Raw genomic sequence first — 27,642 nt, 5'->3', positions numbered from 1 at the left:
CAGAAAGGTTGTAGGAATCTGCCATTTTAATCTCTCGGCCGCCTTTGGGATTACAGGCCCTTTTCTGAATGGCAGACAGGCTCTCCGAGCCCATCATAAGCCATTCAGAAATCCTGTTTGGATTAATTTCCAACCGACTCCATCAAAATGGGTGCGGCATCGTAATCGGCCCCACAGTAGTAAATGTGGGGGGGTCCAAGAGGAACGCTGGAAAATGGGAAATATCTACTACTTAATGGGAGGGATTTATGGAGGGATAAAACAGGGTTAAGGAAGTGTAATAAGGACTTTAGGGAGGGACATGCTAATAAAACACCCACCTACAAAAGAGTAAATGTATTGCTACTCCCAAAATACACTTCTAGGTTTACTACTGCCCCAGATGTGAGAAAACAGTAGTAGTTGTACTCCAGCCAATTTTAGGGTAAGTCTAGCACCATACAAAGCCACTCAGAGGTACTTCAGCACACTCCCATAGACAACAGTCACAGGGACTTAAAATACCCCCCATAGAAATAATGATAAAATAATTAAATTATGCTAACTTTTAAATTTGATCTATATACGTTTGTCTTAAAATTATGCAAAAGTAATAAATATGTTATTGATTCAAAAATGAATATTTAAATTATACAAAACTACATTTTCAAACTTCTAAATATTTAATTTAAATTAATTAAACACAGCTTCTAATTACATTTACTATTTAACAATAAAATTGCCAGGCTAACGCTAGTAGACTATTGCCTGTTAATTTAAATGTTCTTGCATTGTGCTAACAATGAGGGTGGGTCTGCTGGGCTTATGACCAAGCACACCATGCCAAGAGGCAACCACGAGGCCACCACACCCGCGATTAGACACTCTATGCGTAGCGGCACGAGAAGCAGGTACGCTTGAGACGGCACTTAACCCTGAACATTGCTGGGTGCGCGCTCAAACCTTGACGATTATTTAGATGGTGCACAGCACACATAGGAACTGGGGGGGACGGTCAAGGCAGAATATCGACTGTATGCACACCCCATCAGGCAACACATTAACCTAGTTTGCATTTATTAGTTGTTGCAGAGGTTTGGACGGACACTCCCGCAATGTCTGCCCCAATTGTTAAGTTGTTCTTAGTTCACCGTTTGTTTTGGTTACAGCTGACTGATGTACTCATGCCTGCCTGTGCCCCCTACACATAAGGGCTTACCCCACCTTTGGCGACACAATTGACTAAATCATCCACGCCATGGCACGAATTAATATAATCACATGGAATATACGTGGCATGCACACACCAACGCGGCGATATTCTATATTCGCTTACCTCCAGAGGCATTCGGTGGGAATTGCCCTGCTACAAGAAACACACATGACCCAGCCAGAACTGGACAAACTCCGCAGACGCTGGAGGGGACAGATACATGGCACGGTATATTCAGCGCATGCGAGGGGCACACTAATCTGGGTGAGAGCGGGTACTCCATTTGTTTGTGGAGATGTAGTGATAGACCCTGCAGGAAGGTACACCCTAGTGCGCGGGGCACTCAATGGTCAGCCAATACTGTTGGGTTCGATATATGCCCCAAATGTAGATCAGCCATCATTCCTCACACAGATGTCATCAATGTTGCCCCTTATGCTGGACTCCCCTGGTTACTGGGCGGGGATTTTAACTCAGTGCTCGACATACACATGGACAGATCCTTCCCCCCTCTTTGGAAGACAACAGCAACATCAAATGCGCAGACACTTATGGACTGGCTCTCACACTGGGCACTGTCAGATGTGTGGTGAGTCCTTCACCCCCAATGAGCGTATATACTCCTACTATTCTGCAGTACATGATCTACACGTAAGCCTGGACAGAGTGGTGGCCTTCCATTCCATAATTCCACTGATAGAGAGATCGGAATACCTAGGGCGGACACACTCTGACCACAATCCTCTGCGGCTCCAACTCAGCTGGGACGCTGGTTGTCCCCCCATACCCACATAGCGCCTCCAACCACCTGCGCTCGAAGACCCTGAATTTCGCTCCCCCTTGGGGACGGCTATCCTCACATACTTCGAACTCAATGAAGGGACCGCCAGCAGTGTGCAGGTGGAATGGGATGCCCTCAATCTAGTGGTCCGAGGTCTTTGTCTAGGGGCTACTTGGAATATACACAAACAGCTAGCGATATCACTGGCTCGTCTAGAATCCCAGCTGCTCCAGTATGAACGTGAAGGGGAGGGAGGAGGCAGACACTCAGCCCATCTGGAAAGCCTTCGGGCACGGCATGCGGAACTACTGGAGCAGCTGAGGTGCCACAATTACGCGGCTCACACGGCCCGTACACATGCCACAGCAGATAGAGCAGGCCACCTGCTCACCTGGCTGCTGAAACAGGAGAACAATTGCACCCCAATCAGAGCCATGCACACACCAGAGGGGACCCTAGTATACACACAACGCAAGATCCATAGGGTGAGGACAGCTCACTACGCACAACTATACAAATCTAGGGGACACTGCTCAAGCCGAGATCTGGAGAGATTTTTGGAATCTGTCCAGTTGCCCACAGTGACAGAAACCCACCAGGAGATACTCAATAGCCCCCTCACCTTGGAGGAAATCGGGGAGGCGATCGGATCCATGGCATCCGGGAAAAAGCCGGGGCCGGACGGCCTACCCGCCGAGTATTACAAGGTTTATCGAGAGCTCCTGGTACAGCATCTCCACACACTCTACAATAAAGCCCTGGAGGAGTGCACACTACCCCCCTCGATGCGAGAGGCCTACCTGGTGTCTCTGCTAAAACCGGATAGAGACCCCGCAGCCCTAGGATCTTATAGACCCCTGGCGCTCCTCAATACGGACTACAAGATATTCGCCAAAATATTAGCGGAACGGCTGGCGCTGGTAGTCCCTGAACTGGTCCATGGAGACCAAAATGGGTTCGTGCCCAAGCGAAGCATGTCACTGAATCTGCGACGGTTTTTCAGGGTGGCATCGGACAGTGTGCGGAAGTGGCCTAGAGCGGGATGCCTTGTGTTAGACCTGGAGAAGGCCTTTGACTTTTTGGAATGGAGCTATCTCTCGGCGGTGCTGCAGCGATGTGACCTCGGCCTGGGATTCTTGCAGATGGTTGACCTGTTGTACAAAAATCCCACAGTTAGGATACGGCTGGGACCATACATGTCTGACGCTGTTCCGATATGCAGGGGTACCAGGCAGGGGTGTCCGCTGTCACCCCTCCTGTTTGCACTGGCGATCGAACCCCTAGCGGCGTCGCTGCGTGCAACGCTGGGAGATGGAATACCCCTGGGCGATGCGTTACACCAGGTTTTGTTATACGCAGATGACCTGCTAGTCTATGTGAGAGACATAGACAACATACCACCCCAACTAGCGCGTATACTGAACGACTTTGCTGCCATATCGGGGCTTAGAGTGAATGCTAACAAGTCCTGTATTTATGCGTTCGGAGAGGAGGGCCGAGATCCAGGCTATACTCTGAATGGTACAAGGGTGCAATGGAGGGAGGACACCTTCAGATACCTGGGAATCCAGATATACCACCAACCAGCAGACCTTTTTGATGGCAATCTAGGAAAGGCCTTAACGGCAATCAGATCACAGGTACGCTTTTGGAACACGCTCCCGTTAACGGTCACTGGCAGGGTAGCGCTATCCAAGATGGTGATACTCCCGTCTCCTGTACTACTTTGCAAACCTGTCCCTATATGTTCCGGCGACCTTTTTTAACACACTCACTAAATTACTTAGGGACTTTATTTGGGGGAACGCTCTACATAGGCTGGCACTAAGTTATATCTGCCAACTGACCAGTGGGTTCTCGCTGAGCCTTGTTTCGAGCACTACTATCTGGCCGCACAGCTACAGTGGATAGCCCGCTGGTTGGCGGGCTACTACCTCCTCAATCCCTGGAACAAATTAGCAGACTCTTCCATCCAGCCACCAAAGCTAGAACTCCGACGCCGCTCCTTCTGGCAGTGGCGTACCGGTGTTACCGCCGAACTCTATACCTCACCAGAAGACTAGTCCGCTACGCACCGGTGATACCACTGGAGGGTTCCCCAAGTGGACATGGGATACTCACATCCCGTACACTCACGGAATGGCGCAAAGCTGACATACAGACATTGGGATATCTGTACCAAGATGGCATGCTCTTGCCATTTGAATCCCTAGTGGAAGACACAGGGCAGTCCCTGAGGCACCACTCACTGGTTGCGACACTCAGTGCTAAATGGGGGGACATGACCACTGAGCCGAGCCAACACCTCACAGTACAATACCTTCAAGTCATAGGGCGAGGCAGACACTTGGTTCGTTGGTCTGCGGCGTCACTCCAAACACATGCAGCGATTAGTCTGGACCCGCTTCGTCACAAATGGGAAACGGATCTTGGGCGACAGTTAGCGGACAGGGAATGGGAAAAGATCATAAAGAGCCCAGTGCGTATACCCAGAAACATGAGGTTTCGACAAATCCAACTGTTCATAGTCCACAGAGCATACCTTACACCCGAGTTAATTAACAAGTACTTCTACCATGCGGATGCAGCGTGTCCCCTCTGTGCTGAACCACGGGCTGATCTGATACACATGCTGTGGAGCTGCTGTATGTTATATGTATATTGGCACGCGGTCAGTGAGCTGCTTCACGCATGCAACGGACGCAACATACCCTTTGAATGGACCGTGTACTTATTACACCATTTCCTTAGGGCCCCTACTACAAAGGTAACATCCAGGTTCCTAGACTTGGGACTAGTGGTCGCCAAGCGGCTTCTGACTAAGCGGTGGAAGGCACAAGATCCCACCTCTTGTGCTGGGATGTGTGAAGGAGGGACATTGGACGGAACCCTCCTACAATTAAGGCTTCAGTCTTTGATCCATTCCTGAGAAGGAAGCTTTCTTTCATATAAAATGCATCAGACCAAAAGACACTCTTCTATATTTGTATTTTTGTGAGGGCTGATCATCAGACAGAAGTATATCTGAGTACCATCTACATACATCTGGAATTTAACATGACGAAAATCTAACATTTGTGCCATATCAAGCATTTAGACATTGAGGAGTAGAAGGAAAAGGAAGGAAACCTGAGGCTCTCTGCAAAAAAGTAAAACAATTGATCCTATTTAAAGTTTTAGATTCAATTCTGAAGGATTGATTAAATCAAAGAAAGTGCTTCCCAGGATATCTCTGCCCACTGACATAGGGCCTGATTAGGAGTTTGGCGGTATGGGAGCTGAGTTTACTCGTGGTCTGGCGGGCGGTCCTTTGGTGTTCCCACAGTTGTGCCAATTAAAAAGGCCCAAGCAATGGGAATGCCAAAGCCCGTTCCTGCAGGCAGTACATGGTGTGTAGGAAAGGGGGTGCATGCAGACAGGAGGGCACGCCATGTGCCCTCCTATATGCATCCTCAGGCCATGAGGGAACAGGGGGCCCTGTGGGGCCCCTTAGTTTTGTGATACATGCCCACAGGTTTCATGGCAGGCTCACTGCAACAAAATCTGTTTAGTCCATGCCTTCCAGGAACTGGGCATGCATACACACAGGGGAGGGCACACCATGTGCCCTCCTGCATGCATCACATTGTATAGGGGCAACAGGGGGCCCTGTAGGGCCCCCTTTGTTTCCCCACCACTAGTATTTTCATGGAGTGCTCACCGTCATGAAATGACTGATGGTGGGGAAACTCAGAATATGCTTGCTGGTGCCTCAACGGCACTGCCAAGCATATTGCTGCCCCAGACTGCCACATTAGTGCCAGGGAACACGGTTCCCTGGCAGTTGCGGCAGTCCCAAAATGGTCTGACAAACATACTTGTAATACTGGGGTCGGAAGATTGGTGCGGCGGTCCCCAACCGCCACCGCACCTCCACCACAGGTTCTTGTAATCAGGTCCATAGCCGGGTAGCCTGGTCACAGAGATACAGGTGTAAAGGTGTACGTGGAAAAGCTCTGGGAGAGGGGCCATTCTGAGATATGGACCCACGATTAAAAGCAATCCATTCCTCTCAAAAGCACTTCAAAGGTTAACATGAGTAAAAGGAAGTTGGAGGGAAGGATAGCGGGCACTCTTACAAGGGTTGAATTAGAAATAACTGATAAAATCCTAGCTGTGGAACGGAGGCTGTCATTGGATCCACTGTCAACCCTGACCAGTGCTGCCCCTGTTGCCACTAATGACATCCTGCCGGACGCGTGCTCGGCTCCCTGTTTATTGGGGGGCTTGTCTAATGCGACCTCATGTACTGGTCATATTGATCTATCTCCTCCTTCTAGTCCCCCTCCCACCCCTGTAATGGTATCCACACGTGCGAATAATAGAGCAGCTGGTTTTAAAGCCAGAGAACCCCCTTGTAAAAAGAGGAAGAGCAGGGTACAATCTAAACCTCCCACTTCCAGAGTTCCCACTGGCCCACTGGATACGCAGCCCCCAACTCAATCCATTACTCCTATATGTACAAGTAATCTACAGTGTCCAGGCCAGCAGAGCTTTGACAGTTTAAGCTCCTTATTGCGGGGCCAATTAACGATACTGATCCAACCAGTCCTTGTTAAGCTTGATATTGTGGTAACCAGACTTAACCACATAGAAGATAATTTGGCGAAACTCCAATTGTTAGCAGTAACTACATCCGCGCAGCATACTGTGGAAGTGACTAGCAGTACTAGTGCTAGGCCTATGATGGCACAAAACGCTATAGGATCCTACACAAGTAATTCTGCGACTATAACTGCTCCAAGGGCTCAACCTCTCAGACCCTCCACAGCTCATAATGTTGTTAGAAGTCCTCTGACCAATCACCAGCCTACTGAGGAACTGACAAGGCCTGTACCACCAAACTTAGTGGCTTTGGAAGAATCAAGGAGTCTTCATCTCCCCCCAGAAGCCACACCTTATACAATCATCTTAGCCAATGTTCCACATTTGGCGGAGGGGTCTAGTGAGCATTGGTCTAATTTAAAAAATAAAGCTTTGTACTTCCTAGGTAGGAAGTTTGGGGCGACCCAACCACTTTTTGAAGAGTTTAAAATGGTCAGGCGTGTGCCCTGGGTTGGGCATGATCAAAAGGCCATAAGAGGTGTCGTATTAAGTTTTAGGTCTCCCCTACTGGTAGAACGCATCCTGGAGCAGGCATCCTGGAGCAGGCAACACACCTTGCTTCCTCCCAAGAAGAGATTCTAATTCTACCTCTAGGTTACTTCTACAGGCCAGTAAGGGCATTGACCCATATGTCACTACGTGGATCCCATTGTGGCCCTTTACTAGGACCTCAACCAATTAGGTTAAATAATCGTTTTGCTGCACTGTCCACTCTGGAGGACAACGATTGACAGGGGGATAATTCAGTGTCGACCTGCCCTGTGTTAAACGGGAGTTTACTGCGTGTCTGTAGGGAGCCAGCTCTTCCCCTACATTCCTTGTCACAAGACAATGAACTAGCCCCTTCTGTTACACCTGTATCCATGAGTGTATCCCCCGTCTGCCTTATTAATGACCCTCCCACGGAGGCACAGTTAACAAACTCGTCAAATGTTAATGTCTGCTCATCAATTTCTTCCTGGAATATAGCCGGACTCTATTCTAAACTGGCTTCTCCTGACTGGGTGGCGTTTGTAGATCGGGTCGACATTTGGTGCTTCCAAGAAACATGGGCAGTTGACCCGATTTATCGAGTAGGGTACGTAAACTTCTATAAAGCAGCTACGAGGGGTATTAGAGGCAGACCGGTGGGTGGTTTGTCAATATGGGTACGCCAATGTGAAGGTATAGAAGCAAGGGAAGTCCCTACGGATAGCCCTGATATATTGGCTATACATGTTTTCTCTTCTAGGGGCCTCAACGTCTATATATTTAACACCTACCTTAGGGGAGTTCCCGGTGGAAAATGCCCTCCCCCTGCTTTTGTATTGGACCAAACTCTACGAATTTTGCCTAGAACTGGCCACAGGGTAGTGGCAGGTGACTTTAATGCCTGTTTCGAACCGCTTGGCTTCGATGATGGGCTTCTTTCAGAGGCTGAGGATTCCGTGTGGGGCATTCCCCAATTAGAATTAAACCCCATTAGCAAATGGTCACAAATAGCCCTGTTCCTAAAAGGGCTCTGTTTGGAATTGGGGTTGCGTGCTGTCAATGGAAGAACACCATCGGATAGGGTTGGCAAGTTCACCTTTGATAACGGAAGAAGTAGGAGCAGAATCGACTATATCTTAGTTAATTGTGAGCTATGGGCAGATGTCATTGACATGGTTGTGACGGACAGGCTAGAGAGTGATCACAATCCCTTGATGCTGACCTTTTCCGATAGTAGTTTTTCAGGAGGTGCTACGGATGATGTATGCTCCTTCCAGGTTCAAGTCACCATGTCAAACGATTTGAGAAGGGTCCGTTGGCCTAAGATTGCCCCTGATCCTACTGCCAGGGCTGCTATTAGGGAACTGGTTAATGACGCTTTGTCTAAGCAGTCTAATTGTGACTCAAAGGAAGAGATTATTAACTGCACTCCAGACATACATAGTGAATTATTTACTGTTCTTAAAATCTTTTTCATTAAAAATGTCCCAGCCACTGTTAAACCCATTAGTCAGCGGGAAAACACGTGGTTTGATGCAGGGTGCAGAAATTCACGTAAAGCCCTAATTCAAGCAATCAAATTAAGGGAGCCGATACTGATCAGGAGCTGTAGAGCCGCATATAAATCCGCCCAAAGGGCAGCTAAGTTAAACTGGGATGAATCTCGCTGGCGTGAGTTATTTGAGGCTTGTGTGGGCAGAAACATGTGCCATTTTTGGCACCTTTTGAAATGGGGCAGTAACCCGCAGGCTATGACCCCGGCCAACCATGTTGCACCCGCCCAGTGGGCTAGTTACTTTGAAAATCAGTTTAAGTCCACTGAAACCCCCCTTAATGCCTCGCTGCACCTCAGTGATGCAGGCGTGTTAGAGTTTACCTGTAGTGAGGTGACTCTAATACTTAAATCTCTCCCCAACGGTAAGGCCCCAGGTCCTGACTGCATACCTGCTAATTTATTTAAACAGGACTTGGATCTATGGGTCCCCTACCTAAAAAACCTAGCTAATGCCCTGGCCTGTGGTGCGTCGGCACCGGAATCTTGGTTCGGGGCTGAAATTTTGCCAATTTATAAGAAGGGCGATCGTTCAGCCCCTGCCAACTATCGCCCAATTAGCTTAATAGATGCGGCCCAAAAAATCACTGCGCGGTTGTTGTTGGGCCGCATCACCAGTTGGATTACTGATAATAATGTCTTGACGCCCCTTCAGGCCGGGTTTCGGTCACATGTTGGAACCTTAGACCAAGCCCTTAGGTTTACACTTTTATATTGGAAGGAAGTCTATTTAGGGGGGGGTATGCTCTTTGCAGCATTTGTGGACCTAAGGTCCGCATTCGACTTGGTGCCCAGACCAAAACTGTGGGAGGTTCTTCGGGAGATGGGCATGCCTGCCGAATATCTGAGGCTTTTAGTTAAATTGCATACTAACACATATGCACAGGTTAGATGGGGTAAGCCTGGGGAAGTGACTACGAGATTCGAAGTGTCTAAAGGGGTCAGGCAAGGGTGTGTCCTGGCCCCTACACTGTTCTCCTTGTTTATCAATGGAGTAACTAGATACTTTTCCGACTGCCCGACTGATGCCCCCTTGTTGGCAGGAATGAAAGTGCCCCTGCTCATGTTCGCGGACGATACGCTCCTCATTTCTAAAACCCGACAGGGGCTTCAATTGGCCCTCTCTAGGTTTGAGTTATTCTGCCGCGAACATGAGCTCGAGGTCAACGTGGGGAAAACCAAATTTATGGTTCTTCGTGGCCCACGCCCCGTTAAAGCTAGGGTTGATATGGGTGGTGCAAGGCTGGAACAGACCTCTACATTTACATATTTGGGGGTCACCTTTAGTGACAACCTAAGTTGGGGGCCCCAGATAGAATTGCTTAGGTTAAAGCACTCCCAACTTGGTGGTGCCTTATTAAAGGAACACATGCATTCCTGCACTAAACCCATTGCACCTGTGATACAAATTTATGGTTCTAAAATCCTCCCTGCAGTCATGTATGGCGCCGAGCTATGGGGGTTTAGTAATCTTGACTCCCTGAGGGTGGCCCAAAACAACTTTTTGAGATCATTGATAGGGCTACCCCCCTCCACCCCACGCATCCCCTTGCTATTCGATCTGGGATGCCAACCCATAGAGGATATGATCCGGTATAGGCCCCTGGCGTTTTGGCGACGCCTATGGACTACCCCGGAGCTATCCCTTTATGCTAAAGCGCTGCATGAGGTAAAGGATATGAGAGGCTCCCATAGAATTCGCTGGCTCTCAGAAATTAAACTTATTCTGACAGAAATGGGCATGGGTGACTTGTGGTCCAACCCTACGTCGGCTGTTTTTCCCCCTAAAAAAACATATAGGGATGCCTACTGGCTTTGGGTCTCACAAAAACGATATACTCCCTCTACTGGTGGTTCCCTGACCTCAATTTATTTGTCTATTAAGGATCAATCATCTTTAGAAGTATATTGGGATGTAATAACCAAAAAGCTGGATCGGAAATTATACCACCAATTCAGAATTGGTACCCTTCCTTTAGGTTCCTTCACTTCTAGCTGGTCCTTAAATGGCACCGATAAATGCCCATCCTGTAAAAATTTGGTCGAAACAGAAGATCATTTTTTTATTTGTATGCCCGGCATATTACCAACCTAGGCGAGTCTGGCTGCGACCTGTGTGTCGCGAACTAGGTGTTAGATCAGCCCAGGCCGCTAGAAGGATCCTAAAGACTGATACATCCTCTCTTGTGGTCATTGGTCTAGCCAAATACATTAGTTGGGCGTGGCTTATACGGAAAAGATGAAATTTTACCACTGGTTATACATACTATAGCGTAGCATTACCCCCCAACTGTAGAATGAACCTCAAGTCAAAGTCTATGTATGTTTAATACTTTTTTATTGATCTTAACCTGTTATTTATTAAATAGCTTTTAGTCTCAAATGTTATAAATAATACACTAATTTTTAATTGTACTTGATGAATTTTAATTGTCTTTTAAGATGAAATACTCGAAATAAAGACTGTTTTGACTGACTGATAACTTCAAAGGTTAATTCAATAATTAAACAAATATTTGTACTTTCGGTGTGTCTGCTAGAAGGTTCATCATTTAAAATATACTGTAAGCGTTGTGAGTGCCTATCACTGACTCACGCTGAGCTTACTCTTTATGTCTTTTAGCGTATCGTTCTTTATGATGCTCAAATAATTGCACCTCAAACTTTTTGGTTGTGGGCCTTCTCCAAATATTTAAGTTGCAGTTTATTTTTCCTCAGATCTGCAGCCCTTATTTACACATTCTCCACAACAGAGTTTGGAAGGACATTTATCACTTCAGATCTCAAATCTCACTGGATTTCAGGCACTTGGTGCCCTTCATCAGGAGTATATTAATCTCTCCACTGTTATAAATGTAGGCAAAACTGGAAAACAAATAAGCATAACTAATTTAGAAGATTACGTATATGATAATAATAAATTAAATCGAATATCATAAGCATCTCCGGTAACTGTGCTTATTTGAATCTATGTTTGAAAAGGATCTAATACTTTCATTCTGAGTTTCAAAGGTCACCTTTTGTCCATGCAATATGTCATCCTTCCTGGATATTCCTCCCAAAAGCCTAATGAGGAAATGGTGTAATATTCTGTTCATAATATGTTTTTTATTCTATGAAGGTTGTCAATGATATGGCCAAGTTACCTTCCTTCCTTCTATGGTTCTAATCCTAAACTTATGTCACATGCTGGTGTGAGAATTTCTTTAGTTTTCATCATCATAAAAACACTTATTTCAAATATTTTATGAAAACTTCATGTTGTACACTAGCCAGCTTTTTTAATCCAAAATGCAGATATCAGAAGTATATATTTGGATTTATCACCTGTAAACTTCAGAACCAGTGTTTTAGGGACATGGAATTTCAATTTGCTAATATTGTGTTATGAAATTTCCATACATATTGCTACTGCTGACCTCAGAGTTTGATTTTTCTAATGTTTCAATTATGCTCAATGAGCTAGTACATACAATTCGAAGTATTGCAAATGACAAAATTCTTTAACTTTTTTTCTTTTACTGAATGAATATTCTAACTGGTTCTCCGGTTCTCTCTAACAATGGTGTTACAATGACAAAAAGTCAAACATGGGTAAGTTCCTCTGACCTTTGGTGGCAGCATTTTCGTGTCTAATACTGTTTCTGCGTTTTTAGACTAATGTATGAATGTTGAGACTGTGCGGATGCACAAACAGCATGGGGCCTGAAAATATATATTTGAAAGTGTAAGAAATCGGTTTATTGGTTGAGGGGACTGGAAGCCCCACTCAGGCAAAAAACCAGCAGCAGCCTGTGCAGGTAAGATCGGTGGGGTGGGTAAGGGGTGATTTCGACAGACGAGGAAAAATTCAGGGGCAGATTTACAAGGAAGTGCCGTGGCCCGGCAACACAAGCTCTGTAGCTGCACCACGCTGTGGCACTTCCAAAGCACAGGAATGCGACATATTTACAATAATATGTCACATTCCTGTGCTCTCCCCTGCGCTGGCGCACAAACTGCTTCCATGCGCCGGCGCAGGCACCCTTGCACCATGGTGCAGGGATGCCTGCGTCATGGGGAGATTGTTTTTGTGCAGGTAGGGGCACCTTTCTGCACAAGAACAATCACTAAAGACATTTTCCTCTTTCAATGCATGCTGTAGAATGCAGCACGCATTGAAAGAGGAAAAAACGAGGAGAAATGAAAACATTTCTTCTCGTTGCGCCTCGCTACGCCACCCATAGGATAGCGTAGCATTCAGATGCATTTCCAGATTTACGATTCCTCGTAAATCTGGAAATGTGTCTTGTTCCATGGGTGTTGTGTGGGAACACTCATGGAACCCCCATTTCACACAAAGTGCTGCGTGTAAAGGGGCCATATTTACAAGGACAGGAAAAGCCACGCAGGGTGGCTTTTCCTGTCCTTGTAAATATGGAGCAGTAACACGTGCCACCAGTAAGTCACAAAAAGTGACGTACTGGTGGCGCAGGGGGCTTGTAAATCTGCCCCTAATTATTTATTTAATATACCGTTGTGGTCATCTGTCAAATCCCCCACTGCCCTTACCTGCATGGGCCGCTGCTACAAAAAACACAATCCTTGCCAAGGTGAATCACAAAAGTCACTAAATTAACCTGTGCTTAACCCTCTAGAAGCTTGACACAAACCAGTCAGGCGTAAAGGCAAAGTGTAAAGTATTTATGCAGCACACAAACAGTAATAAACTGAAAACACAACACAAGAAAAATACCATACCAATTTTAATAAATTAAATGAGACCTAAACAACAAAAACTCAACCAGTAGAACCGGAGATATGCAATTTCAAAGCTTTAGTTAAGTATGGTGTCTAAAAGCACAAAGCGCCACTCGGAGTCAACTGGCAATGCTAGACCGGGTTAAAGTCACAAGTTCAGGGCATCTGTGATGGAGCACAAGACGGATACAGGAACCACGTTAGACCTTCTGAAAAAGGTGTCTTCTCAAAGTCCTGTGTGAAGATTTTCATTCACAGTGGAGGAGCCAGCGAGGAGCAGGTGAACGCCATGGATGGTTGTTGGTGTAGCATGAAGAGTAGGCTGGGCAGCGTAGGCTGTCGTCACTGTAGTGCGAAGAGCCAGCTGGGCGTCGCAGACAGTTATTGCTGGAGCTTCACGTTGGCAGTCAATGTGAGCTGTCACTACTGTAGCACGAAGTGCAGATCTCGTATTGTCGGTCATTGCTGGTGGTCGCAGTGGTGCAAAGAGTCGGGTTCACTGGAGCTTCGCGTGTGCAATCAATGTGGGTCGCAAGTTTCAGTACAACTGGGCACATTTGCAGTCCCGAAAAGCTCAAACCTTTAGAATTTCAGCTGATACCCCCCAGGGGTCCAGGGTCTGGGGAGGCACCTCTTGGGGATCAGAAACACACTCTAGAGGCTAGTAGGACTCAGGCAGGTCCAGTTGCAGGTCCACGCAGGTGAGCTGAGCAGTTGCAGGGATGCCTATGGAGCTTGTTGTGTCCTTGTAGTGCAGACAGGAGGTCAGCCAACTGAAACTTGGAGTCACTCAGGTTAGTCTGTGATGAAGGGAGCAATTATATTCTTTGTTCTCAGAGAACAAGGTAGTCCTCAAGCAGGAGGCCAGTCCTCTGGTAGTGGTAGGATAGTCTTCTGGGGACAAGGCATTTTTCTGCAATGTCCACAGGTCCAGAAGTGTACTAATGAGTGGATCTGGAGGTCCAATATTTGTGGTGCGAGTCTTTGGAGTGGGGGGATTCCCTATACCACCCTACATCTGGTTCTGGAAAGTTATTCCCTTTCCCTGTAAAGGCTCCAAGAAGTCTGGGGTGAGAAAAGAAGACGCAGGCCTGGTGTCAGATTACTTTGAGTGTGCTTGAGGCATGCCCTTTGAAGTGTAAGTGGGGCAAGGCACAGCTCTGCCCCCAGCCAGCCTGGCAGGATGGCTCATTCTGACACGACCAGTCCCCTTTCTGTCACCATCTGGCAGGAATACTCCAACCCAAATAGCAGAGCCATTCAGAGTCATATGACCCAGGACACTGGTAGAAGGCCCAAATAGGTAGGACAAGAAAATGCCAACTTTCTAAAAGTAGCATTTTCAGAAATGTGACAAAACAGCTAGACCATTAAAGAGGGTTTCAAATTACAATTCATGTGAGTATAAACACCACATCTCTATATGCTCCCAATCTAAAGTTATTACTTATTAAATGTTATAAGGTAACCCAGTGTTAGCCAATGGGAGAGATAGGTCTTCCTTTTCCACTGCTAGGACATGTAAAGCTTAAAACGACATGTCCAATGTTTAAATACCATGCATCCTGCCCTACAAGCCTTTAGGGCCTACATTATGGGCGACCTATATGTATTAAAAAGGAAGGTTTTGGCCTGGCAAATGGTTTATTTTGGCGGATCAAAATGACTATTTAAAGCTGCACAAAAGCTGCAGTGGCAGGTCTGAGACATGTTTTAAAAGGCTACTTTAGTGGTTGGCACAATGAGTGCTGCAAACCCACTAGTAGCATTACATTTATAGGCCCTGTATACATACAGTACAATTTACTATCAACTTGCAAGTAAATTAAATGTACCAATCTGGTATATGCCAATTGTGTCATGTTTTAGGGAGACAGTACACGCACTTTATCACTTGTTGGCAGAGAAAAAAGGGCACAGAGTCTTAATGCCAACAAAAACAGGTTCAGGAACACAAGGCAAAAATCTGTGGGAGGCCCTGCAAAAAGGGCCAGGTGCTACAGAAAGCTTTCTCGGTGGCGGCAACATGCCCTAATTCCTGAGAAATACCTGTTTCCTTTGATGCATTTGTGGAAAAGTTTGACATAAACATCATTCTGTTAGGGGACCATTTAGTTTTTTTCTTATCTGATAATTTTGGGTACTATTTCTTTGCCTACTTGTGTCATGAAATTAGGATAAGCTCTGGCTGAAATATTTTAGACATCAGTACTTCTTGTTCTTAGTATTCCTCTGTTTCCAAAACCCCATGTTTCATTCTTGCCAATAGGGTAAATGGCAAATTCTCTTTCAGTTAGTCGTTGTGAAAACTATAGAAATGCGCACATTATTCCTATGGGTTGCTTTGCTGAATAACATAGCTGTCCATTTTCCATTATAAACTCCACATCTTGGAAATGAATCTTGGCATGGTGGATATTGCGTGTAAGATTTATTCTGTCATGTATAGTGTTCAATTACTTAGTACTCATCCATAATGCTTTTTCAATTCTTTTCCAAATAATTAACATATCATCAATAAATAAACAGTGAAGCCTATGTCATGCTGTACATTTAATGTAAATGAAATCATGTTCAAATGTACTTATAAATAATAATAACTTGGTGCTGCACGCAAGGGATGGATTCGCCACCTATGTGTAGGTTGTTTTTGTCCTGCCATGCTAAGACACTATTGTAGAGCACGAACTGTATTTTTGGGCTAATGTTTTTGATTTCATGGTTTAGTAAGGCCCGTTCTATGCCATCAAAGAATGAAAGGAGATGCATAAAGAATGTACATCAATGGCACAGAAACATATAGAACACTTGTTTACAATCGTTAACATTTGCAGTTTCCTTTTGAAATCAAGTGTGTGCGTAATATATAGAGGACTTATTTTAAGAACCCCTTGGTGACACGCACACACACTCACTCTGTTTAGTCATCAACATGAAGGATTGCTTTTCTCAGTTTGGTGTGGGTGAATAGCCTATAATTGTTCCTCTCACATAGGACATGTAGAGTAGATACATGTTCAGGCTCTGGGTGGTTTAACCCCTTCAGTGCCCATGACGAGCTGGACTCGTCATGGGCTGCGGTGGCGCTGTGCCCATGACGAGCTGACGAGTCCAGCTCGTCATGAACTCCGCCCGCTAATACAAAGCGCGGCACTGGGCGGGGAAAGGGGCGGGCATGCAAGGGGTTAAGCTCATCCTGACGTGACGCCACTGCAGCTCTTGCTGTTGCTTCATGCAGGTTTCTCAGGCCCAGATCTGTTTATAAAATGTACAGCAATAGCTGATAGAAAGAGTGTGATGAGTCCTGAGATGGGATAGTGGTGGAGGAGACCTTTTGCTTTCTACCTATTCAAATTAAGTTAGAGCTGAATGTAACCCACGAGATCTAACTCAAATTCTTAGTATAACCTGGAACACATTAAAAGTGTTGCTATGCAGTACTTACCATTCAGAATTTCAGCCACAAGGTATGCAGTTTTTTCCTATGCAATAAGCTACAAACTGCCACTGTGCTCACCTCAAATACATGAGTTTCTCTTATTAACAAACTACTTACACCCTCTAAAAAAACATACTTAATTACATGTGAGCAGTCAATCACATTGAGGCACCAAACTAAGGGCCAGATGCACTAAGAACTGGTTATAAAACACTGGTCGCAATTTAGAACCAGTCATTTTTCAACCAGTGTGGTAATTAGTAAACTGACCTTTGTACTAATTCCTAATGGGTTGCAATTTGAAGTACCTCATGAATATTACTGAGGTAAGTTGCAAATTGTGACGCACTAATAATCACAGCCATCACAGGGATGGCGGCCTGCTGATGCAGTTAAAAAAGAAATAAAAAGTGTACGTTTCATTTTTTTAAAGTAGATAGTTATTCTTAACACCACTGTTGACTCATAAAAAAATGTTTTTTGTAAACATTCACAAATGGGGGAGGTGTTTCATGGGGACCTGTTCCTGTTTGGCAATGGCTTTCTGCCTCCTTTTGAGAGGTGGTAAAAGATTTATGTTTAGGTCGGAATTCTGTCGCAAAATATTAATACATATCAATCTGATTCTGTATTTGGAAGGGAGTCTCTAACCATACCCCTTTCAAATATCAAATCGGTATTTGGTTGCAAACCTAAATTACGATTTGGTAATGTGTAACTTGAATAGCAACTTAATTTTGTACATAAGAAAATACCTTTTTGTAGACAGAAACGATCACAAAAAGGCGATCACAAAAAGGCGTTGTTCTTCGAGTGGGCTTTTTGGCAGAATATGGGACACCAGTGAATTTGGCCTTATCTGGATTACTTATTTTCTAGGTCCTCAGACACAACAGGCTGCGCGAAGGCCTTATAAACATTTCAGGAGGTAATGGGGGTATTTTGGGTGCCTTTAGCACAGGTACAAACATGTGGCCAGGCCACAACAATTGAATTTCTTGGGATAGAGCTAGATTCCAAGGCAAGTGTGTCCAGGCTTCCTCAAGAGAAGGTCAGAGCATTTACAAGGGCTTTAAAGAAGTGCCTGGAGGTCAAGAGAGAGACGTTGCATCAACTGCAGTTTGAAGTAGAACCGCTGAATTTCGACTTGTGTATCATACCCATGGGCTGCCCATTTTTTAGGTCTATTGTACAGGCCATGTCTGGTTTGAAACAAAAACACCATCACACTAGGTTGTCAAGCGAGGTGCAACAGGACATGACAAGTTGGGAGGCACTTTTGAAAGACTTCACTGGTTTTGTCATGTGGCCAAGCCCCGCTAAGGCCAATGAGGAGTTAGGTTTATTTACGGACTCTGTGGGCAGCGTAGGTGTTTGCGTCCTCTTGAACGCTTCTTGGTCTGCCCAACATTAGCCGGCAGACTGGGTGGAATCAGGGTTGGTGGCAAACATAGGTTTCTTTGAGCTTTTTTCCCATCCTGTTTGCCCTCACAATCTGGCCAGACCAGTTTCACAATCAGTCTGTGCTATTCTGGCCAGACATCATGACTGTAGTAGAGTGCATTAATCAGCAAGCAGCAAAATGTAAGATGATCTTGAGGATGCTGAAAGAAATCATACTGCTATGTTTAAGGCTCAATGTAAATTTTAAGTTAAAAAATGTACCTGGTGTACTGAACAATGCAGCAGATGCAGCAGATGCTCTGTCTCATTTTGAGATGAAGGTGGTTTCCGGTACCACCACCGAGAAGCAGCAGAGTTCCCTTCACCATTCCCGGATCAACTCTTGAGGCTTGGTGCCCCAGCCTACCAGACCTAGTGGCTGTTAGTTCAGCACCCAAGACAGGGCGTGCCTATGAGGAACTTTTTGCACATCCAGCAGGTTTTATGGAAAAGATGGGAGTTGTTTTCACCTGAGTCTATAATTGTATTTTTGGGGTCATTGAGGGAGGAGGGGAGGCCGGTGTCGTATGAAAGACGGCACACCACAGCTATTTCCTTCTTCACCAAAAGGCAGGGGTACCCCAAGGGGACCAAGCTGTTCATTGTGCAAAGAGCAATGAAGGCTTGCAGAGACTTAAAGAGATCAAGATGCTGGGCGTCCCATAGATCCACAAAAATTGGGGAGGATAATCGCTAGCCTAGAGTAAGTGTGCAGATAACCTGCTGAAGTACGCCTTTTCAAAGCACCTTTTTGCCTGGCATTCTATGAGGCATTGAGGGTAGGACAGCTGGTGGCAACTACTAAAAAAGAGAAACAAAGTGGTCTGAAGGTGGGGGATATTGGGTGGCCAAACAACTCCCTGGCAGTAACCATCACTCGCTCAAAGACTGATCAGATAAGTAGAGGAGAGCATATTCTGCTGCACAGGATGCAGGGAAATTAGTGTTTCCCACAAGGGAACTTAGAGGTATATCTAGCGAACTGCCCTCTAGGGGCTGGGGGCACACTGTTCAAACATTAGTATTGAACTCCCCTCACTAAGGGCCTGGTTACGATGGCAGTCCGACGAGCATCTGTCCGCCATAGCTGCGGATCGGTGTCCGTCTGACAATGTGTTGGCGGTCCCGCCCACCTTATTACAATATGACTGCCATGCAAGCAGTCATAAAATGCCTTTTTTCTACTGCGGATCTGGAAAGGGCCTCAACAAAAGCCACAGTAGAGTTTCAGTTTGCCATAGTCCTTAGTCTAGCTCTGGCTTCAGAAGGTTTGGAACCTGCAGAGTACATCTCTCTTTCCTGTAGGATCGTGGTAGCTAACGCAGTAGCGGGCATTGGATTGGGAGGACAATCGGTCCAAAGGATAGGGAGATGGAAGTCTGATTGCTATAAGTGGTATGTGAGATTGAACATGTTGTGATGATTGACATTGATTCTTTGCTGTTCCTTTCCGGTACTCTCCTGTCAATATAGGTAGAAGAAATATTACAGATGTATGGTTGTCGGATCATTTGTATACTCCTGTCAACACAGGAGCAAGACGTATTTTCAGAAAACCTTTATATCGGCTCAGCGGCCATAAAAGTAAATAATTAAACAATAAAAAAATAAATATTGATTGTAATGTAAATGCAAAATATAAAACAAAATGGATATAAATATGGTCTGAAAACAGGACAGGCATATGTAGAATGATGATAATTGAGCTATTAAACACATACGTTTTATTGCTACCGTTAAAAGAGAAGGCTCAGGGGCAGGGGTAGAGGGAGGGGACAATTGCGTTCAAAAATACACATTAGGTTGCACGTTTTGACACAGCAGCACTAGTTTGCTTCTCATGGGAGACACATGCTTTTGCCCTGGTTCTCCAAATAGCCATCAGGTATCAGGAGAGCACAAAAATCAGCAGCTTGTTGATGTCTGTTTTTAATATCCTTAAAGCTACCTTATGCTCTCTAAAGCCCAAGGTCTGACAAAGTAGAACAATCCAGCAATGCCTACTGGTCATATAAGCTGGGCAAAACAAATGACATGTTCTTAGGTCTCCCTAGGGGCCCCAGAAGCTGGGCAGAGCCATTCATCTGCTATAAGGGGTTTGCCCCATTGTTTAGTAAACGAACAGAGGAGCAAAGTCCCATAGCAAAATAACAGGTACAGGCGCTGGGGGCGGGGGATCCTATCTCAGCCATAAAATCTTTTCTGTTATGTTTGCTTTTGACCAAAAGAAAGGCATCATTCAGGGAGCCTTGCCTTGCCTGTGAGTGTATTAAAGAATCTCTGTGTTGCCAATATGCTAGTTTAATAATGGACTTGGATGTTACCCTAGCCTCTCTCGGGGCACTCCACCAAGATGGCAACCCAAACTCTCCCAAAGTGGCTTTCACAAACTTGATCCAGGGTATGTTACGGGAGCCCGCAAGACTATTTTCTGTAGGCCATCTCGATAAGGGCGGAACTCTGCAGTAGCCCAGATCCTCCTCCAAAGAGGATTGGACGTAGGCCTATTTTGCTTGAAAGGGCTCAACCCTAAGGGGAATCAGGGGAGTACTTATAGGGATACCTACTAGTAAGCACATAAATCGGTTTCCACCAATTCTAAAGTGGAGACATCCAAATGACCCCACAGTTCTGCACCATAAAATAACCCTCCCCAGGACTTGATGGTGGTATACCTGTTGAGCAGGCTGAGCAGGTCGAAACATGGAGTTGCGTGACAGCTTTGTAATACTTCCTACAACTTGTTCTAGTCTTAAGCTAACCTGCATAAAGTGTGCCTGCCACCCCAGATGTTCTGTCAATGTGATACCCAGGTAGCTAAATGTGTTCCATCTCTCAAGAGGTCTCCCTGCTAATGCTGGGATAGCCCTGGTCGAGTGACCTGGGCATAATATCAAAAACTTGGTCTTACCCACATTTATTTCAAGGCCCTGTACTTTTCAGAAATATTTAAAGTGGTCCAGAAGATTTTGTAGGCCCATGGGGGACTTGGCGAGGAGGAGGGTGTCATTGGCAAACATGAGGGCAGGAATCCTCGTGTTTGCCAACTTAGGGGCGTCATTATCACCCTGTTCTAGGAATTTCATGAGGTAATTAATATAGAGTGAAAATAGCATGGGGGCAAGAATGCACCCCTTCCTTACCCTGCTACTTACAGGAAATATTAACTGTTAACTCACCAGCCTGCCCACACCTGACCTGCGTATAATTGTTATTATGCAACCTCACTATAATATCTCTTAAGTAGCTGGGTACTCCCAGCTCCTGCATCACAAGCCAGAGAGTCGACCTGGAGACTAAGTCAAAGGTGGAACAGAGGTCCACAAATATGATGAACACACGACCACCCCCCAGCGTGACCACTTTCCATTTTAGCTTCAGGAGCTGGAACACCTAGTCCTTTGTACCCATGGCCTTCCTAAATGCCGCCTGCAACTGGGACATGATATCATTATCCGGCATCCATTCCTGCAATCTGCCAAGTATAGTTCTGCTGAATCATTTTTGAGAGCTGTCAAGTAAACTAATAGGTCTATAGTTATATGGCATTTCATGAAGTCCCTTTTTGTATAGGGGGATAATTTCGGCCTGAGCTCACATTGGAGGCAGTGGTGCCCCTTTGAAAAATGCTGAAAACACCGGTGAATGGTAGACACCCAGGATGTCTACCACGCTCCCAAATAAATTCCCCGGAATTTTATCTACTACTGGAGCTTTGTTTGGTACAATGCCCTTGATGGTTGTGCAAATGTCCACTCCTGAAATTTCAGAACTACTGAGGTCTTCTTCAAGTGCAGGGAATTCAGCCAGCGCAATCTCAGTACTGACAGACCCCTCCCTTGACATATTAAAGAAGTGTTGGTGTTGAGTCATTCGTATGTGAAGCTTGCAAAGCTCTGGTATAGGGCGGGGGATTACTCAATGTACGATGGACAGGCCGGATTTCATCTTTCTGTGGGTAAGGAGGTCTGCACTTAGTGGGCCTGATATCTTCGCTGGATGGATTATTGCCACGGAGGCTTCTGCCCCCGAAGGTTGTAATTGTGCCTTTGGGAGGCAATGACCTGGCCAACCTAGGGCACAAAGACATATTTGAATTAATAGTCTAAGAGTTGCGTTTACTCTAAAGGAGATTCTCTGGAGCCATGATAGCGTGGTCACACATTGCTCCGAGAATGCAGCGGAGAGGTGGTAAGTCTGTCAGGGCCATTAGTGCGTCAGCAAAACATCTAAAAGGGAAAGTGGCTAAACTACCGAACACAGCCACTTTGACTTCAATACCTCATGGTTGCATCAAAGGTAAGCATTTTTTTCGTGCAGGATGGTGTGCATAGGTCCAAGGAAGGTAGCGCAATATTTCTCGAAAACTGGCTGGTGTGACTGGGCCAACACACTCTTCATCTTGGAGATGGTATATAGTGGGCGAACTATGCTGGTTTTGGCAGTTGAGGCCATGATTGCGGGGACTCTTCTGGTCCCCTGCGCCATCCTTTTCACCAAAACAATGGGTAAAATGTCAGCATCAGAGGCACCTCAAAGGGGTGCTGGCAGCAAGTCGTAATGAAGTTGCAATGGCACAGAGGGCTGAGGAGTGGTCACTGATATGCATTCCTTACCTATCACCTCCCGCACAGGCACAGTGGGAGCGACACAGCACAGGCCCTTTGGGGGATGAAAGAATTGGGTGATGGGGGTGTCCAAGATAGGTATCCTAAGGGCAGCTGGTCCTCCTGCACAAGAGCTTCTGAAGCAGGAAGGTGGGACCTCTCTTTAGAATGCTCCTGCCCTCTGGACTGGAGGGGTGGAAAAGGAAGGGTCACGAGTCATTCATGATCTCACTCAGGAACTGTTTTTCTGTTTCAGTTGCACAGGAACAAAGTAGCTATGGTTAGGCGACTCGAATGTATTAGAGGCTCTGTTAAGGATAGGCTTCATTTGTAACATACTTATAAATAGGAAATACAGTTACTGTGCAAAGAAAATTATGATATTGAATAATGTTTTCTGTGTGTACATTAAAATACGGCCTGAGATCTTTTGATCTCAACTCCAAAGGAGGTCTCAAGCAAAGTCATTAGCTGGTGCCAGGCAGGTATCGTGAACGGCAGAGTTGTGGTTCACATTAATCCCGGGGCCCTCTGCGACTCCCTGGCCATATCTTCTCAGCTGGCGTGCAGCAGCAAGGAACATGTGTCAGGAATTCTAGTGGTAACATCCCCACACAGTGGACACAATGGATTCCTGAAAAATCTACAGAAGTTTGGTAATAGGCCTTGCCGGAGTTGATTATAACTGCACTGGTGTGAAAGACAGGCAGTCTTTAAAATAGCACTGTGTAATGACTTGTTTTCTCCAATCTAGAATAGGCAGCTGGGGTGGACACTTAAGACTCTTTGGTGGCTTTAATAACTGACATACACTTACAGGGGAGGTTGGTAGATTTTATCTGGGCACAGATGGTGGCAATGTCGCAACAAGCAAAGCTGTCTGGCATTGCAGAGCAGTCCTTCAATTTTCTTATTTATGAATCTGTAGAAGAATTTGAGTGATTGGTTGGCACTTTCAAAGGTGCTAGTAGGGCCCTTGATTTACTGAAATTACATCCTATGGTTGGCCAACTTCCTCTGATCTGCGTGTTTCCTTCTGAGGCATTTTAACTGAATTGTCTTTATTCAAGGTGGTTTATTGCCTGGCCTTCTAGGAGCATTGTGCGATGGGGAGCTAGTTGGAAGTGTTAACTTGTGGGGGTGCTGGTTTAGATGGCCCACTTCAATATCAGTGAGGCCTTGGTTCAAATTAGGCTTCCTCATTCCAAGAAAATTAAATTGGATAGGGGCAATTTTATTCCATTGCAAGCAGTCCACCATCTATTTGCTGTCTAGTCAGCTCCCTCAGAGAACTCTTAACCATGCACATAGCCAGATTAGCATCAGCACAGTTCCTTCATCAAGTTTTCAGCTTTCAATATGGCCAGGGAGTCGCCGATGTCCGATGAGTACCTACCATTCCCCATCAAAACACCCATGTCAAGGACAATGCCTGAGGCCAGATCTTTTTGAGTTAGGGGTCATAAGACCCCCAGCCATATTCATTTTTACAAATAAAAACATTTTTAGATATCAAATATTTGCACAGTAACTATCTTTTTTACATCTTGTTTAAAAGTGAGACTTAGCCTACACATAGCCTCCAGTACATGGGAGCTACCTAACCATAACTAGTTTGTTCCTGTGCAACCAACAAAACATAACTGTTCAGAGTGAGATCATGACTGTTTCTGTGACCCTAACTCTTAAAACCTTCCCTGTTGTAAGGATGGGTCACCCTTATGGGAGGAACTCACCTTCCCTCTCCAGTGCTGAAAGCTCTTGTGCAGGGAGCCCTGCTGCCCTTAGGATACCTTCTGCGGGCACCCCTACACCCTAGTTCCTCTTCTCACAAGGGCATGTGCCATTTCACTCCATCTACACATGCACAGGTGGTTGATAGGTAAGAACTATGTGTCAGCGAGTCCCCCCAAACCTCCCCACTCCAATGCAACCTCCTTTCCACTTGCTGCCAGCACCCCTTGGAGGGCCCAGGGATGCCGATGTCAATTTGGAATAAAAGGATGCCATAAAGGGACCAATCATGACCTCACCCACCACAGGCCAGCATAGTTCATCTACTATCTGCCCCCCTGCACCGTGCTCTTTTGATTAGCCAGGCCAGCAAATTCTCAAGGAACATCTCTTTACCTTCCTTCGATAGGTGCACCCCATCCTATAAGAAAAACTGCTCACCATTGATGCACCCATGAGGTATGGGTGATAAACTTACCAACCTTCCGGTTCAAATGTTTTACTGATTTGTTGAGGGCTCTGACCAACTTACCACTTCGCCAATTCATCCCCAGGACAATGTTGACCCCACGCAATTATGGCCTTGGGAAATTTCTTTGAGAGCTAACACATTTCAGTGACAATCAGTTCAAATAAGTCTTTCTGCCCTAGCTTGGTCAAATTATTGCCTCCTAAATGCAAGATTATGATTCCTGGAAGCGTAAGCCTCTACGGCAACATTTTGTCCATCACTGTTCTCCACTGGGCCAAGCGTCAACCCCCTCCCCCCTTGCCTATGGGAAGGCAGCTGATATCCGGCTTTCCTTGCTCGCATCACGTAGTCACCTGCCAAATAAAAGACCTTTGCATGCCTCAAGTAAGAGTGGCACAACACCAGCACGCCTGTAACATTTCTTGCTCCTGCGTTTACAGGAGGCAATGAGGTATCCAGTGGCCGAATCACCTTATCACGTCTTCCACCTGTGTTGACAGGAGAATACAGGGAGGAAGGGGAAACATTTTAATGACAAAACATTCACAACATGTTTAATCTCAAATAGTGCTTGTAGCAGTCTGACTCCCACCTGCCTAACCTTTGAACTGCTTGCCCCGCCAGCCCCATGCTTACGGCTGCAGTGGCTGCGCCAATCCAAAATGAATGCGAACTATAGTCTGCAGGATTCAACACTGCTAGTACCAAGGCCCTACTGGCCCTACTGAGTACCCTGGCAAATTGAAAATTGTGAGTGGCATCCCATCCTGTGAGCAATAAAGGCTTCCCGGTTCCCCAGGGACAACACTCATACCCTCGGTCCCTCCTTACCCATGTGGTCAGTCTTTGAAAGGGGAAATGTGATCACAAAAGAGCCATTAGGCCATTGTATATCCGCCAGCTCCAGAACCCCACTCTTATCTTTTTTGTTCCTCACCACCAGCTCCCTGACCTTTAAGGCTCCATCACTAGGGAGAAAGCTGCCCTGAAAAGGAGTACCTCTTCTGTAGACCTGCACACCTTTCAAGGCTGGCCATGATAGTTGCTCATTTCAATGTATCTTTGGGGCGCTTGGAGTCCTGCCTACATCCCTCCAATCACTGTCAGCCCTTCAGTGCCCTTTGAACCAGGAAAGCTTTTGTCCCATTGGTGTAGCCTAACATGTTTGCAAAAAAGGGAAATTGCCACTGTATGTTGCTTGGTGTAGGACACAGGTCACCCCTCCCAACAAATTACCTCCAGGAATACAATTACCAACTCGGTCGAAAACAATTCCCCAACCCCCTTGTCTTCCTGAAACCTGCGATATGTGCAGTATGCCTCCTCACAGGCACGCCTCATCCTGGGTACTAAACTGGCAGCCACAAGGTCTGGTAGACTGGGGCACAAAGCCGCCAGAGTTGAACTGGGAATAGTGAAGGGAACTCTGCTGCTTCTGGGTGATGATACCTGAAAGCCTGCAACTTAAAACGAGACAAAGCATCTGCGCATTGTTCAATACACCGGGCACATGTTTTGATTTGAAATTGATATTCAGCCTCATGCATAGGAGTATGATTTCTTTCAATAGTCTCAACATCAGTTTACACTTGCCCGCTTGCTGATTAATGCATTATACCACAGTAATGTTGGCTGAGCAAAATACCACTGATTGATTGTGGAACTACTCTGTCCATATTGTGAGGGCCACTAAAATGGGGAAGAACTCCAGGAAGCCAGTATTTTCCACCAAAACAGATTCCACCCAGTATCCTGGCTATCGCTGTGCACACCAAGATACACCCAAGATTGCGCAAAAGCCTGCGTTGCCTCAGGAATCTGCATACAGGCCAGACCAGACATGGCCTGCGCTATTAACCTTGAAAATGAGCATTGAATGGGTATGATCTGAAGCGCAACATTCAAGTGCCCTACTACCACCTGCAAATTATGAAGTGTTCCCTTCTTGGCTCCCAGACATTACTCCAATGCCTTTGTAAATGCCCTGACCTTCTCCTGTGGAAGCCTAGACATGCCTGCTTCGGAATCCAATTCCATCCCCAGGAACAAACTTGTGGTGGCTGGCCCACGTGACTTTGCATGTGCCAATGAGATCCTTAACATTCCCATCAATCCCTGGAAAGATTCCAAAGCCCTCCCACACTACGCTGATTCCAGTGAGCCTAGGAACAGGTAATCATCCAATTAATGTAGTGACCACCGGTGCCCCCAAGTCAAAGAAGGTGTTAAACCTCTTGCAGTAAGCACAGGAGGCTGAACAGCCCATGGGCATACATTAATCAAAGTAGAAAGCCCCCTCAAATTGGAAACCCAATACATGGCAGTCCTCAGGGTGCAGCAGAAGCAGCCTAAAGGTAGATTTTATATCCGCCTTTGCCAGCAGTGTTCCAGGTCCCAGCTTCTGGAGCATTGCAATTGCCTGATCTAGTGAGGCAAGCTTGACTGAGCACAGTGTCGATAGCCTCATTGTTCCTTAGACGCAGGCAAGTTGTGGATCAAATGGTACTCCCTTGGTTCTTTCTTCGGGACTACCCCTAAGAGGGAAAAACGAAATTCTCCAAAGGGAT

Source organism: Triturus cristatus, chromosome 3_2, assembly GCF_964204655.1.
Source record: "Triturus cristatus chromosome 3_2, aTriCri1.1, whole genome shotgun sequence".
NCBI classification, from domain to species: Eukaryota; Metazoa; Chordata; class Amphibia; order Caudata; family Salamandridae; genus Triturus; species Triturus cristatus.
The sequence above is the reverse complement of the archived record's forward strand: the minus strand, read 5'-3'. Positions refer to the sequence as shown.